Source organism: Triticum aestivum, chromosome 7A (genome assembly GCF_018294505.1).
Source record: "Triticum aestivum cultivar Chinese Spring chromosome 7A, IWGSC CS RefSeq v2.1, whole genome shotgun sequence".
Lineage (NCBI taxonomy): Eukaryota > Viridiplantae > Streptophyta > Magnoliopsida > Poales > Poaceae > Triticum > Triticum aestivum.
In genome coordinates this window covers 590396746-590410585 of record NC_057812.1, presented here as the reverse complement: position 1 = coordinate 590410585, position 13840 = coordinate 590396746, and the positions used below count along the sequence as shown (strand labels likewise).

General features: G+C 47.0%; 1 long non-coding RNA gene across 1 annotated transcript; it reads left to right on the top strand.

Annotated features, from left to right (window-relative positions):
• Positions 1 to 960: 960 nt before the first annotated feature.
• LOC123152442 (uncharacterized) lies at positions 961 to 2559 on the top strand. The gene is made up of 3 exons (XR_006476199.1): positions 961 to 1695; positions 1804 to 1886; positions 1995 to 2559. It is a non-coding gene; the product is annotated as an uncharacterized lncRNA (long non-coding RNA).
• Positions 2560 to 13840: the final 11281 nt, after the last annotated feature.

Below are 13840 nucleotides of genomic sequence, written 5' to 3'. Positions count from 1 at the left end.
AGTATCTCAAATAATTAGCCTCCACCTAAATTCAGTTCATTCCATTGAACTATGTGAGCACAGGAGCAATTCTTTGATTCTGTCCAAATTTTCAGTTTGTGAAGCAAGTATAATTTATCTTTCTCCATTATGAATGAAAATATTCCTAAGTCTTATAGTATCTATATAAACTCTCTCCACCAAGTTTTGGCTCAATCCATTACCCAATTTTCCGTGTGCAAATTTTCCAAAATTCTGTCCAGAGAGATGCTTTGTTAAGCAAGTTCTATTTTGGTTCATCCAAATGGAATGAAACTCTTTGGTACTATTCATATCATCAAATAATTGGGCCATGCATAATTCTAGCTCTATCCAATCAACTATGTGAGTGCATCATCCTAATCTCTAATTCTGTCCATTGTGGTGCATTGTACATCAACTATCATTTTTATTCATCCTTATGAGCTAATAATTTCCAGAAGTAATCATTTTAGTGTATGATCACACCATGCCAAAGCTCAGCCTTTTCCTCTTCCTGTGCTTGTCTCCCCGCAGCACAAACACCTTGTTGCAGCAATGTTTTGGATCAGCCTACAGATCCCTTCTTTGCCCCTAGAACAAGTTGTTACCGCCTTTGAACTAAGGGTAGCAAGGTCCATTTCTCAGACATGATTTGGCCGCTCGGAGTGCGCCGTTTGCACCAGTGCGCGTGATGAGCACGGGGCAATGCAGGCCAAATCGGTGGTCTAGCCACTCTTCTCGTCGGCACCCTTGCTCCGGCCGGTCCTGGTTTGTCCAATCATGTCACATAGCTCAGCCTCATCTTCGCCGTGCGCCTTGACCCGTTTCCCCCTTCATTTGCTTCCTCGTTGAGCCGTCGCCATCGGCGAACACAGTACGTGCCCGTGCACCGTCGTTTCCTCGCCTCTTGTCCACTTCTACCTCTCGTCCGCGAGCATCCCTCGTCTCCGTGACCCCCTGGCACTCGTCCGCATCCCCCTCGTCGCCTTCCCGCCGCTCCCCGTGACCCATGGCCGCATGTGCGTATCGCCGGCGCTCAGCCGCGCCGCGTGTCGCCTCACCCCTCCCTCTAGAGCTCTCCCTGCGGCTATTTAAGCACGCCTGGAGGTTCATTGCGGTCCTCAACCCCTCCCAAGCCTCTCCCCTGAGCTTCCGAGCCTCTTCTCGCCCGCCATTGCCGTCATGGACGCCTCCTTGGTCCTGCTAAATTGAAGCGACCAGAGCCACCCCTCCACTCCCTGACCGCACCCACATCTTTCCCATGCTACGGTGATCCTCCCCAGCCCCTCACCTCGTCACCGGAGTACCTAAAGCCGCCGCCCCCAAGATCCAGTGCCGCCGCGGTCGCTCTCCTTTCCGGTGGCGATCTCCTCCCCGCGCCTCCCCAGAAGCCGCCCTTCCTCTGAATGGATGCGGCGGGCCACTCCTAGCTCGCCGGTGGCCGCGCCACGGCCGGAGACGACCGGAGTCGGCCGGCCCCCTCGCCTGAAGCTCGCCTCTGCCTCGCCTGGTCCTCCTCTGTTCCACGCGAAGAACAGAGGGAGGAAGAAGACGAGCGCCTTACCCGCTTCCCCTGCGCCTGGGCCCCACGCGCTAGTGGCCCAGCGCCCTGCTGACGTGGATAAGTGGACACGGCTTCTGCGCGTGCACACTTTCATCCAACGAAAGCGTATTTTCTCTCTGCTTCAGCTCAAAGTATGTTTTCTTTTATTGAAAGCGTATTACCCTCTGTTTCAGCGCAGAATGCGTTTTCTTAATCATAAAGCGTATTTCTAATTTTGCGCCTCTGTCTTATCCACTCAGGGACCCGTCTGTGGATATTCTTTTTGCAAAAAAGTCCCTGATTTTCATCACTTTATAACTCCGCAACCGTAACTCCGATTGAGGTGAAACCAACGCTCACGTCTTCATCTCGTCGAACTCTTTCTGTTGGTATCATTTTTATTATGTTTTCACACAATGAAAATGACCACTTTGCCCTTGCACGTAAACAGGCCCCCTCCGAGAGAGAACTGTTTCTGGCAAATCTTTCTGCGATCGTTCCGCACTTTTTCCGGAGTATTTGTCGACCCCAGGCAAGCCAACCAATTATCTTGAGCCCCGAACTTGCATGTTGACTTTGCTTGCACCTCGTGTGTGTGTTTAGTTGCAGTAGTTTCTTGTCTGTTCCGTCTCCTATTATTTTAGTCGTGCTATATGTTTTGTTATCTGTCTTGCATGCTTATGCGTTCATGAAATAGGTTGACATGCTAGTTTGCTGTTGCTACTAATAATATCATGCCTCTGCCCAGTTTAGTTTCATGTTAGTAGTATCGATGTTATGATAATTCTATTGCACTAATAAGTTTGCTAGTACTTGGTATTGCCATGTTTCGCATGCTATCACTGTTCTTTTGAAATGCTTGATGTTTTGTTACTGCATCGGTATGTTGCATGTTAGTTATTGCATTCTTGTTAATAATGCTCGCATGATGATTGATGATGGAGAAGTTAATAATATTACTTAATAACAAACCTCCCCCGTCATCACTGGGATATCATAGTGCCACCCAAGTCGAGCTTTCTCCTGTGCAACCACATTTACCTTATGGGAAGGTCCTGGCAGGGTCTATTGTCATGCCTCTCACCGGTGCCTCCCGTGAGGGAAGGTTATGGGAACGCGCTACCCTGATCAGGTAGGCGGACATAACCTTGTGTGCTCGTTTTTGTTTTTATGGTACCTTGTCCTGTTTGGGACTGTTTTGCCACGACGGTGGCCGTTGGTGTCTTTGGTAGACATGGGGCCACCCAGGACCGAACCCCAAGGGGTGTTGGTCGGAGTGGCCGGGAGAGTGTCATGGCAGTAGCTCGGTTTTGTCGGAACACCGTGGTCCGCACGTATGGGAGTGCGAGGCCAAGGTTCTGTGGTGTGGGTAAAGTGTGCTACCTTTGCAGAGAGTGTATTCAATCTATTGATAGCCGCGTCCTGGTCATGGGCAAAAGTTCGTAGTAGGTCACACTATCGGATCTTGGTTGAAATGGAGGATAAACCTGCTAATAACTTGTGTGATAATTAAAATGTGCTAAATCATGTGATGACTTGGACTATGAGATAATCGTGAGAAGTCACGATGAGGTGTTGATATGACCCCGAGACGAGGTCTCGGTAAGTCATGCGTGTGCTCCGAGGAGCCGTGGCAGAGTAAGTGGTGTTGCATAAGGTTAATACGTCATGCCTTCACGGGAGGTAACTGGTAGTTTATTTTAAGCATAGTTTCATGATGCCATCCATATTTTGATATGTTATGCTTTGCTATTGATATGGTAGGAGTAAATTTGATATGCCATGCTAGTAGATGCTATGATGTTGATGCTTAGTTTGATTTATGATTCTAGTTAATATCATTGCCATGCTTAGAAGTTGTGTTAAAGTAGACTGTTGCATATGCTTGGTTCTTGCTTTGTCATCTGTTTCTTTGGATGTTATGTATTTGGTTGTCTTGCAAGTACACTCAATGTACCGACCTGGCGTGTCATGCCAGTTCTGTAGGTCGTACCCAACTTGTTCGCTTGTTCCGTCGTGCTAGGCTGTAATCTTGCCAGTCCCGTGAGTTGTGGAGCCTAGCCTAAGTGAGATGCTGCCAAACCAAGACTTCCGCCGCCATTTAAATAGACTTCCGCTACCATTTAATAGCCTTAGGGCTATGCTAGATAATTGTATTCATCAATGATGTAATCTTATACACATGTAGTTGATGAATGTTATTGTACCTAGAATGCTGTATCATGGACCTATCGTGCGTCTGGCATAATCCTGGGCTGACGTGCGAAGCCTCCCTGCTCCATGCGGATCGGGGTGCCACAGGAGATGGTATCAGAGCAACCAGGCTGGCATAGGTTATCATAGCATTAGATCACCGTTACCATTAAACCGTAATGACCCTAAGGGATTTGACCCATCCCTGGCATCCGGCATGGCCACTATTAATCAACAGGTGGCGCAGTCAGGACTGACACTCCTCACCCCGCTGTCCCCGCCTAGTTATCCGTGGAATGAATAGCAACCCTATCCTTTTTGGTTGGCCGCACCGCCTTCCCTTCACCATTAAGGGAAAGGGGCCACGCCATGCGGGCATGTCCCGCATAGCTGCCTATAAAATCCCCCTTTTTCGCTAGACGTTTCGCGCTCCCCTCGTTCACCCATGTCCCTGCAGAGAAGCCTAGCTAGTAGCTCCCCAGCCATGACTAGCAGCTTCAAAGCTCCCAAGTTTCACACCCGCACCTTTGTCGTCAACCACCCTGGCTTTCCACCCCTTCTTACCGAGATGCTCACTAAAGCCTTTGGCTGCAATGCTAGCCCAGATTACATGGTGTTCCAGTCGACACCCGTCCCTCACCTTCATCGCTTTGTTGCAAGAGTGCACATCAGCCTAGGCCCTGCAGTAGATGGCCAGCCGTTGGTTTTTCAGGGTAGATCCATGCCTACCACTGATTTAGCCATTCAGACCGCTGCCGTGGAGGCCATCCTATACCTCTGAACCAAGTTCTCGCATGTGCCAACGAGGCGGGAGTTCTGCTTTTTCCCCATTGTGGCAGAAGCAGGAATGCAGCCTTCTCCCGCTATCCAAGGATATGACCCCGCAATCGCTCTCTTGGTGCAATATATCACTGCCCAGGGGATGATGATTTCAAAGATGCTTGCCGAATTTAGAACCCTGGACAATGATGAGTTACGAGTGGTCAAGGAAGCTTATCGTGAGGCTCGTAAATTCACATCTCAAGCCATTCACCCCATGCCATCCGAACCAGTGCTACCCTCTCAGCCTGTATTGTGGCCCAGGCCAAACATCGTCACCCTCGACAAGGCTCTTTTTCGGATCCACCAGCAGCATTTGCTTGGATCAATTTCAGCCACACCTCTAGCAGTAGAAGCCCAACCCATAGTGTTGTCGGACGATGAAGATGGAGATTGGCTTAGTCTTTGTCCTCGCGGAGAGCCCCAGCAAGGCCAGTCCTCTGCATGACCTCAGCCACGCAGTGAGATGAATCTGCGAGTAGGTCAGTCAGTCTGTTCATCCTCGATAGGAGGATAGAACTATGTATCCCAGAGTGAGTAGTTTCGTTTAGCGCGTAGAGCATTCGTGATTTGTTGTATGCTTGCATTGTTGTAATATGTATGATGTGTTCTATGTTTGTTTTCGTGCTTGTTTTTGTTTGTCTCTCTGTCAAGCAGAGATGTTTGACAGGGTTGCCAATGTGTTGCTAACAAGATTTTAATCAGTACGACACATACACTAAAAACAACATTGGCTCGTCCCGAGTCTCTATTAAAATGCGCGCTTGTGTAGGTATATGTATGCCAGGATTACATATACCCACTAGCATTAAAACACCTTAGAATGATTTTCTACTGTGTTTGCATTGCATGTTTGTTGCATCGGTATGTTTGTTAGTTTGTTTGTATTGCATATTGCATGCATACCCGGTTCACCCACGAGTATGTTCGGGCAGTACTCGGGGGAATGCAAAGTCACGTATCCATCTCTATCTGTGCATACCTCATGTGCCGGATATCTAAACCTAGAGCCTCACAGAGGCATTTCCGTCTGGCAGTTCCTCGTCTCTAGTTCTTTTTCCCGATTTCACTTCTGAAGGAACACTGGCAATTTTATTTCACTCGATCCAGTACATCTACCCCGATACAGATTTCAAATTCGATTCTACCTCGACACCTACATTTCGTGGAGCTATCCGCAAAATTTTTCCCGTGCCCTAGTCTGAATCCTGAGCTGGCGCAGCCACCTCACCCACATCTGAACCTCACTACCCCACCGTCACGGCCTTGCGTGATGCAGCCGAGTTGCCACCGCCGTTCCACCGCAGCACGCGATTACTCCGCCAGCACAAAGCGATGGAGGATCAAGTGTGGCAGACGACCACGCAGTGCATCGTCTTCTCCCGCATCTCGAGCCACCGTACCTAGTCACGCGTTGTCCCGAGGCCAATCATTCCTGATGAGTATCAGCAGGAGGATCGATGAGCCGATTAGCGTACCCAGCAGTGTCGTGAGGAACAACCGTAGCACTGCCAAGAACCCCTCCTCACCGAAGGAGCTCGGCTTGATCTCACCCCAAAACGAAGAGGTAATAGAGCGGCATTGTGTTGGTGCATTGGAGGAGAGCCGTGCTGCCGTCTTTTATAGCCCAACCCCGATGTACGGTGAGCGAGGTCCAGGAGAACCGCCCGTCACCCGATCACCGGCGTCCAGGAGGTGAATCGCCCAGAAGTGCCGACAAGGTGCTGGCCCACGATGTGAGTGCTCCATGCACCGGTGTCGTGCACGCCACACACTACGGCACTAGGGTCCTCATCACACTAGGAGCTAGATGCGTGTTGCGCCAAGCCGCACGCTAAGCAGCAGCACAGAAGAAGCAGTTGGACAGAGGTAGAAGAAGGAGGCTGCTAGTGGGCCCTGGACCCACGTGTCAGCAGGTGAATCCACTGTTCACTGGGGTGCATCTAGCAAATTTTTCGAGAGTTTGATCTCGAATTCCCCTAGTCGTGGATATAACCGTGTTTGCCCATATCTCTCCCTAGGTGCACCAATTATCGGTGCCCCAACTCGTTCGTATCCGACCAAAGGGTTAAAATTTACCCTGAGGTTTTCCCTGGAGTAGTTCTCTTTGCAATTGTGCTGTAACCCTAGGAATCTCGAGGACGAGATTCTTTTTAAGGGGGGAAGGTTTGTAACAGCCCCAAAATTGGGTTATCAATTTTTGAGCTGTTATTCCTTCATGGAACTCATTTTCAAAATCTTTCTCCTGAGTTTGTTGGATGACTCTGAGAATTCTTGTCATTTCCAACCTTTCAAAAGCTTGCTCATGTCTTTGTTAGTGGGCAAGATCTCTTTTGAATAATCTCAAATCCTCTCAAACCCTAATTCCAAAATTTTGGAATTTGAATGTGGCCGTTGTGATTACAAAGGAGCCATCATTTTCCTTGATCTGTTGATCATCCCATCTGTTCCCAGAGACCCTCCTATCCTTCTAATCCTTGGATATGCAAAAATATTGCTATGTCTTATGCAATATTTTTGAATTATGATTTATTCCTTTTCTTGCCTTTTTGAGGAATAAAATCCAAAGGCATAGCTAGCCATCTCCTAAATTCATGAGAATTGGTGGAGTTGATATTTATCCAAAGGCAAAGATATTGGCCATAATTAAATAAGGAAAATTGCATTTTCCTATTTTAAGCCAATATTGCATTTCTGCCATTTTCCAGAGGAGCTACCGTTTTTATAGCAAGGAAAATTCCCAAAGAATTTGTGGAGTTTGTAATTGCTATATCTTCACCATTTCCATCCAAACCCATGCTGCAAAGACCATAATTTGAGCACATGATCCAATGCAAGTTTCTGCCCTCTTTGAAATTTTTGCAAAGGAAATGCTTTATTCCTAATTCCAATTGAGCTGCAATTTGGCAGGGTGATTAACCTTGATAAATCACCCATGGATACCAAATATGAGCTCAATCCAGTCATCCTAGCTCCCTGTGCAATTTTTCAAAGTTTCTGACCAGATGGCATGCTTGTGAAGGAAGTACCTTCATAGAGTTTCCAAATGGGATGAAACTTTTCCATATTCTAAATTATCTCAAATCAGTAGCCTCCACCCAAACTTAGTTCATTCCATTGAACTATGTGAGCATAGGAGCAATTCTTTGATTCTGTCCAAATTTTCAGTTTGTGAAGCAAGTATATTTTATCTTGCTCCATTATGGCTGAAAATATTCCTAAGTATTATCCTATCTATATCAACTCTCTCCACCAAGTTTTGGAAAAATCCATTTGTCACATCCCTAGCTTCTGGCATTGCACTAGGCTAGCTTCATGTGTGCATCATGTTTAAGTTTGAAAGAAACTTGAAATGGGGATTGCCTAAACCCTAGCATCAAAGGAATTCACTAGGTTCAACTAAAATATTTTCAGTAAATCCAAATAGCTTTCAAAAATGTTCATCATGTTTGGAAAATGCAGGAAACAGTAACCAGAGGTGATGGACATTTTTCCATGACATATTTGGGCTCTGAATTAAATCATACTCTATTTGCATTTGGGCATTTAAATGTTATAAAATGTTTTAAATGTCCAAATAATCACAAACTGAAATGTTTACTGTTGGAAATATTCCAAACAGTGACCTTAATTAGTTGCATGATTTTTGAAAGTGCCTAGCCATTTTTATTAAGTCCAGAAACGAATGTCAGAATTAGAAAAGAGAAAGAAAAAGGAAAAGAGCAGAGACCCACCAAAGCCCACCTGGCCGGCCCAGTTGGCGGCCCAGCCCACTAGGGGATCCCGTGTGTTCTCCTTCCTCTGCCATAAGGACCGAGGCGCGTGGCCACCGCATGCCGGCATGCGCACGACCACCTCCTGCCTGCTTGCCGCTGCTGGAGTCGTCCCCGAGTGCCACGCAGCCCCCTAGACCCCCCCTCTTACTCTGGACCCCTCCTCCTCCTCTTCTCTCTCTCTCCCATGATCGACCACGAGCACCCGAGAGCGCCGACGACCACCACTGCGGCCACCGGCGACCCCACGCCTAGCCGATGCGCTCAGAAGCTCTGCCGCGACCCCCTCCTCCTCCCCACTGAGACACGCCCCGCCGGAAGACCTACAATGACGTTCCCAACCTTGTCTTCAACCTCTGGCCGCCGGCGATCTCACCGGGGATTCGCGAGCTCCAGCCCCTCCCCAGCCTCACCATTGCCTCTTCCGGAATCGCCGTGAGCCCATGCCCTTTTCCCCTCTCTCCCTGTGCTCATCCACGCCTTCTAACCACCATGGTCATCGGAGCCGATAGCTCCTCGCCGCCGGCCATGTCGCCACCGTGGCCACGGCTGTGCAAGCTTGCACCCGAGCTCACCACTACACTCAGTACATCCCCACGAGTCGAGCACGGCGACCCGCTGCTCCTGGTGTAGCCTGTAACACCATTTTGAGCAACGGTCGAACTCCGGCCACCACCCGTGGTCGTTGCCGTTGTTTCCGGCCAACCCAGCACCTCCCACTACCACCACTCGATGCGCGCGAGCTCCAACTACTCTTAGATGGGCTCCGCCGTTGATTTGGTCGCCGGAGGAGCAATCCCAAGCACCTCCGCTGCGTCTGGCCTCGTCGGCGTCGAGTCACTGGCGGGTTTGACCCTGCAGACCAGGGGTTTGACCTCCCCTGACGTGTGGGCCTAGGCGCCTGTTTAATTAGTGTTAGGTTTAGTTAGTGTTAATTAACTTAGCTAATTAGATGAGCCACTGACACGCGGGCCCTCTCTTGCTAATTAACCTAGGATTAGGACTAACTAAAATTAGTTAGTCTAATGACACTCACACGCGGGACCCACTTGTCAGGTTTGACCTGGACCGTCCCCGTTGACTGTTGACATCACCCTGACGCAATGTTGATGCAATAAATCATTTACTGGATTTATTCTTATACACGAAATTCCAGAAAATGTTATGAACTTCAAAAATTCATAGAAATTGATCTGTAACTCCAAATGCAAATATTTATATATGAAAATTGATCAGAAAAAGCCAATCTTTCCATCTGTAATGGTTGCATGCATGTCAGAACACTTTAACCTTGCTGTTTAAGTGAAACAAGCTAATACATTAATATGACTTCATATCATGGGCTTTCATTTGAATCTTTGATTCAAATGGACTCAAACCAACCTATTTTAGAATGCATTAGCCAAAACACACCCATATTGCCATGTCATAGCACGCATCATATTGTTGCATATTGCCATGTGATGATTGTGTTCCGATGTGTCTCTCGTGGTATGTTCTGCCTCCGAGGATACCCACGAATATCCAACTGAAGGGCAGTATCCTACTACCACTCCATCAGGCAAGCAAAACCCCCTTGTTCATTCCGATACAATCCCACTCTCTCACTCCTGCTCTCTTTTACTGCATTAGGACAACAACGATTCATCTGTTACATGCTGCGGTAGTTGAACCCCTTTTCCTCTGCATTACCTGTCATTGCCACAGTAAATAGATGAAACCCTCTAGCATGAGTAGGAGTTGTTTGAGCCCTGATGTGCCTACTCATTCATCTTGTTTGTCATGCCTGCTACTGCTTAGAGTTGAGTCAGGTCTGATTCATCGGGGATGAATTGGAATGGTGATGAACATGTCCTATTGTGTGTGAGCTAAGTGTGTGAACACGATTTGGTAAAGGTAGCGCTGAGAGGCCATGTAGGAGTACATGATGGGTTATCTCATTGAAACCGTCCTCAGGAACTGAGTTTTGTGTTTGCGATCCATGAACAGCTACTACCACTCATTGGGATCCTTAATCGACCCTCTCGACTTATTAACCGCCCTTGTCCTCTGTCCAGGAGTTGCAACTAGTTTCTAGTGTTTGTAGGCTATGTGTTGGAGGCCGTGCGTAGCGCTGACCCTAGGGGTGGGCTATGATGCAGTAGATACACCGTGGCATGGTGTACCGGGCGCCCGTTTGGTGTCTCGGGAACCCTGCACACATCGTTTGGGGTTGTGAGTGAAACTCCAGCCGGATCTCCTCGCGGATGGAACCCAAATAGGCAATAAACCTGGACTAGAGACTTGTGTGGTTAGTCAGGTCGTGGCCGACTCCCTCGCCAGGCTTCCACTTGAAGGTTGCCGAGATACACGACGTGTACATGGTGGTAAGTGGCGAGAGCGTGTGTGAATAAGTACACCCCTGCAGGGTTATAAATGATCTATTCAAATAGCCGTGTCCGCGGTAAAGGACTTCTTGGTTGCCTGTACAGTTCATAGACAAGTGAAAGTGGATACTCTAAAATGCGCAAGATAAGCGTGAGTGCTATGGATGGCGTTCTCGAAGGGAGACGGGAGCGGATCCATAGTGGTGTATTGATTGGTGAATATGTGGACTCATGTGTGCCACCTCAAAAGAGTTACTTGTAGTAGTAGTTCAGGTCAGCCACTGAGTCAAAGATGGCTTGCTGTAGTTAAACCCCACCATCCGTTTTGTTGATACCGATGCATATGTAGCTAGTTGTGATGTAAGTCTTGTTGGGTACATTTGTACTCACGTTTGCTTAATTTATGTTTTTGCAGAGAGACTTCAGTCTCGCTAGTAGTTCTGCGTGGACGTCGACGTTTAGCTTGTTACCTCAGCTACAATCTGGTGCCCTCGGCAGGGTCTTGTAGACAGTCAGGCTTCTCAACCTTTTTCTTTTTATAGTTGTCTGTACTCAGACAAGTTAAGCTTCCGCTTGTGCTTGTTGCTTGTATGCTCTGTATGTTGGGTCATGAGACCCATGTTTGTAATACTTGGCTCCTCGAAGCCTAATGATAAATACTTTGAGTTGTAGAGTTTTGTTGTGATGCCATGTTGTATTTACACATATCGGGCATATTGTGTGTATGATTGAAATGCTTGGTATGTGTGGGATCTGACAACCTAGTTGTTTATCCTTGGTAGCCTCTCTTATGGGGAAATGTAGTCTAGTGCTTCCACTAAGCCATGGTGCTCTGCTACAGCCCAGTTTACCGGATTCCTGCTAGCTCAGCACTACTACTCCAGAACACTTAGACTGGCCGGCATGTGATTCACTTTGTTACTGTGTCTGTCCTTCGGGGAAATGTCATGCAGAGACATCCAGAAAATCTATTAGCCTGTTACAGCCCGGGTTCCCGGAGTCCTATTAGCCCAACTGCTACAGCCCGGGTTCATACGCTGTTGACCTACATGCTCGAGGTTGATTCATGTATGCTTGTCCCTGTAAGTTAGTGCCACTTTGGGTTCACGACTAGTCATGTCGGCCTGGGTTCTTTGTCATATGAATGCTAGCGATGCTATCATATACGTGAGCCAAAAGGCGCAAATGGTCCTAGGCTTTGGTAAGGCGACACCCGTGGGAATACCGTGCATGAGGCCACAAAGTGATATGAGGTGTTACAGGCTAGATCAGTGTGACTTAGAATCGAGGTCCTGACAGCGTTGGTATCAGAGCCTGACTGCCTGTAGGATTACCAAGCCAAACCGGTCAAAGTTGAGTCTAGAAATTCTTTAGTTATGTAAGGGAATTGATTGTGGATGGGAACGTAAGGCTCTTTTTACTCCTTTACCTTACGCCCTTTTGATCCAAGTCATCCTCTTCTCTTGTACGGGGATTAAGAACTAGGCTTCTCTTATTTCTATCAGGTTCATGTGTTACTAATCCATAGACTCTTATAGTATTATTGGTTCCAAGCCTCAGTTCAGTTTCTACTACTTTAGTATGTTGACAATTGATCTCGGAACCTTGATATTGTGATTCTGGGTGGTTATGCCACCATTTTGTAGGATGTCTCAAATCTTTTTGAGCATTTACAGCCGTTATGCTGTCTGAGTCATCCCAGGTTTCTAAGTAGTCTGATGCATTTGCAAATCCCTTCTTTCCGTTCCCGATGTCCCTTTGGGCCAGTTCAACCACACTAATCAGTGAGTTGAGGTACTCTATTGCCTCGACATATATGTTGGAGCTATTATTATGAACCTAGGTGTCTTAGGGAGTCACCTAGTAATCTAGCAATGCTTTGTATCCCCAGTGTGATGATTCTGGCCACCATTCTCAGAAGCATCTCGTGATGTTATTAGTTAGTAGGTATCCTTTTCCTGGGTTCTTGAACCCAAGATTCACTCTACTTACCTCGTGTTGAGAGTTTTGCTCGTACCTTTAGGATATTAGTAACCTTGTGATAATCCTCGAGGTCCGTGGTATTTCCTTCTTCCAAATACCATGAACTTCTTATGGCAGAAGTTCTTTGAGCCAAAAGATCACAACAAGAGTGCTCTCGATGAGTTCTCCATTCTACATTGTGACTCTGCCAGTTCTATCTTTTTGCATGGGTTATCCGGAAGAAATATGTTGAACTCGTTCGACATGCTAATCTATGCATCCACAACTCACAAAACCATATGTTCCTCTGAGTTGTTCTTTTGTAGTTGTATTCCGATCCTTGTCTATCAGTGGATAGTCAAGTTTATGTGTGCATTCATGTTTCCCAGAGCGCATTATTCTCATGGTCCGTCAAGCCATTCTATTCCGGAATGACTAGGAGAAACAAACTCCAGTACCTTATCCATTCCCTGGATTGGGTCAAAGTAGTTGTATTCCACAGATAAGAATGCCAATCTAGCTTCTGTTCTGTTCTACCTGGAGTATTACAGTCTTATGTCAAGAATGTCATGATAATTGCACCAACTCATATGAATTCTTGATGCAGTGATACTTCTCGCCATCGTCATTCGCTCCTCGGTTCTGTGTTGTTGCAACCGGAATACCGACAAGTGAACTGTGATGTGTGAAATCAATACTCCTAGCAACTAGTTGCTTGGTAGTAAATGGACAATATTCTCATTCTTAGAGTGTTGGTTATTGAGTCATCATTCTAAGATAGATTGTGCTACCTAGTCCTTACTTCCGGTGCACTTTTCGATTAATGAGTTAGGATAGTGCCAACCCTTGCTTATTTGATCATATCGTCTTACGAAAGAAGCAAGATTGTTCTCGAGCTTAGTGACATATCGGTGGTTAATGATTTTCTGAAGATCTTCTTGGAAGTATTACCTGGTTGTCACCTGACCGCTATGTTGGGTTCGTGATCAAGTTGGTTTTCTTATAAATCACCCCTTCTCCAAGAATCGGTGTGGGATATCCCTGAGCTAGTTGGTTGAGCTAGACAACAACTTGGAGAGTTGGAAGGTAAAAGCTTTGCTTAAGTTAGTTCATCTCTAAGGGATATCTTCTGTGTGTGTGTTGAAGAAAGATGATATCTTCATCAATTAGTCCTCATGATCAGT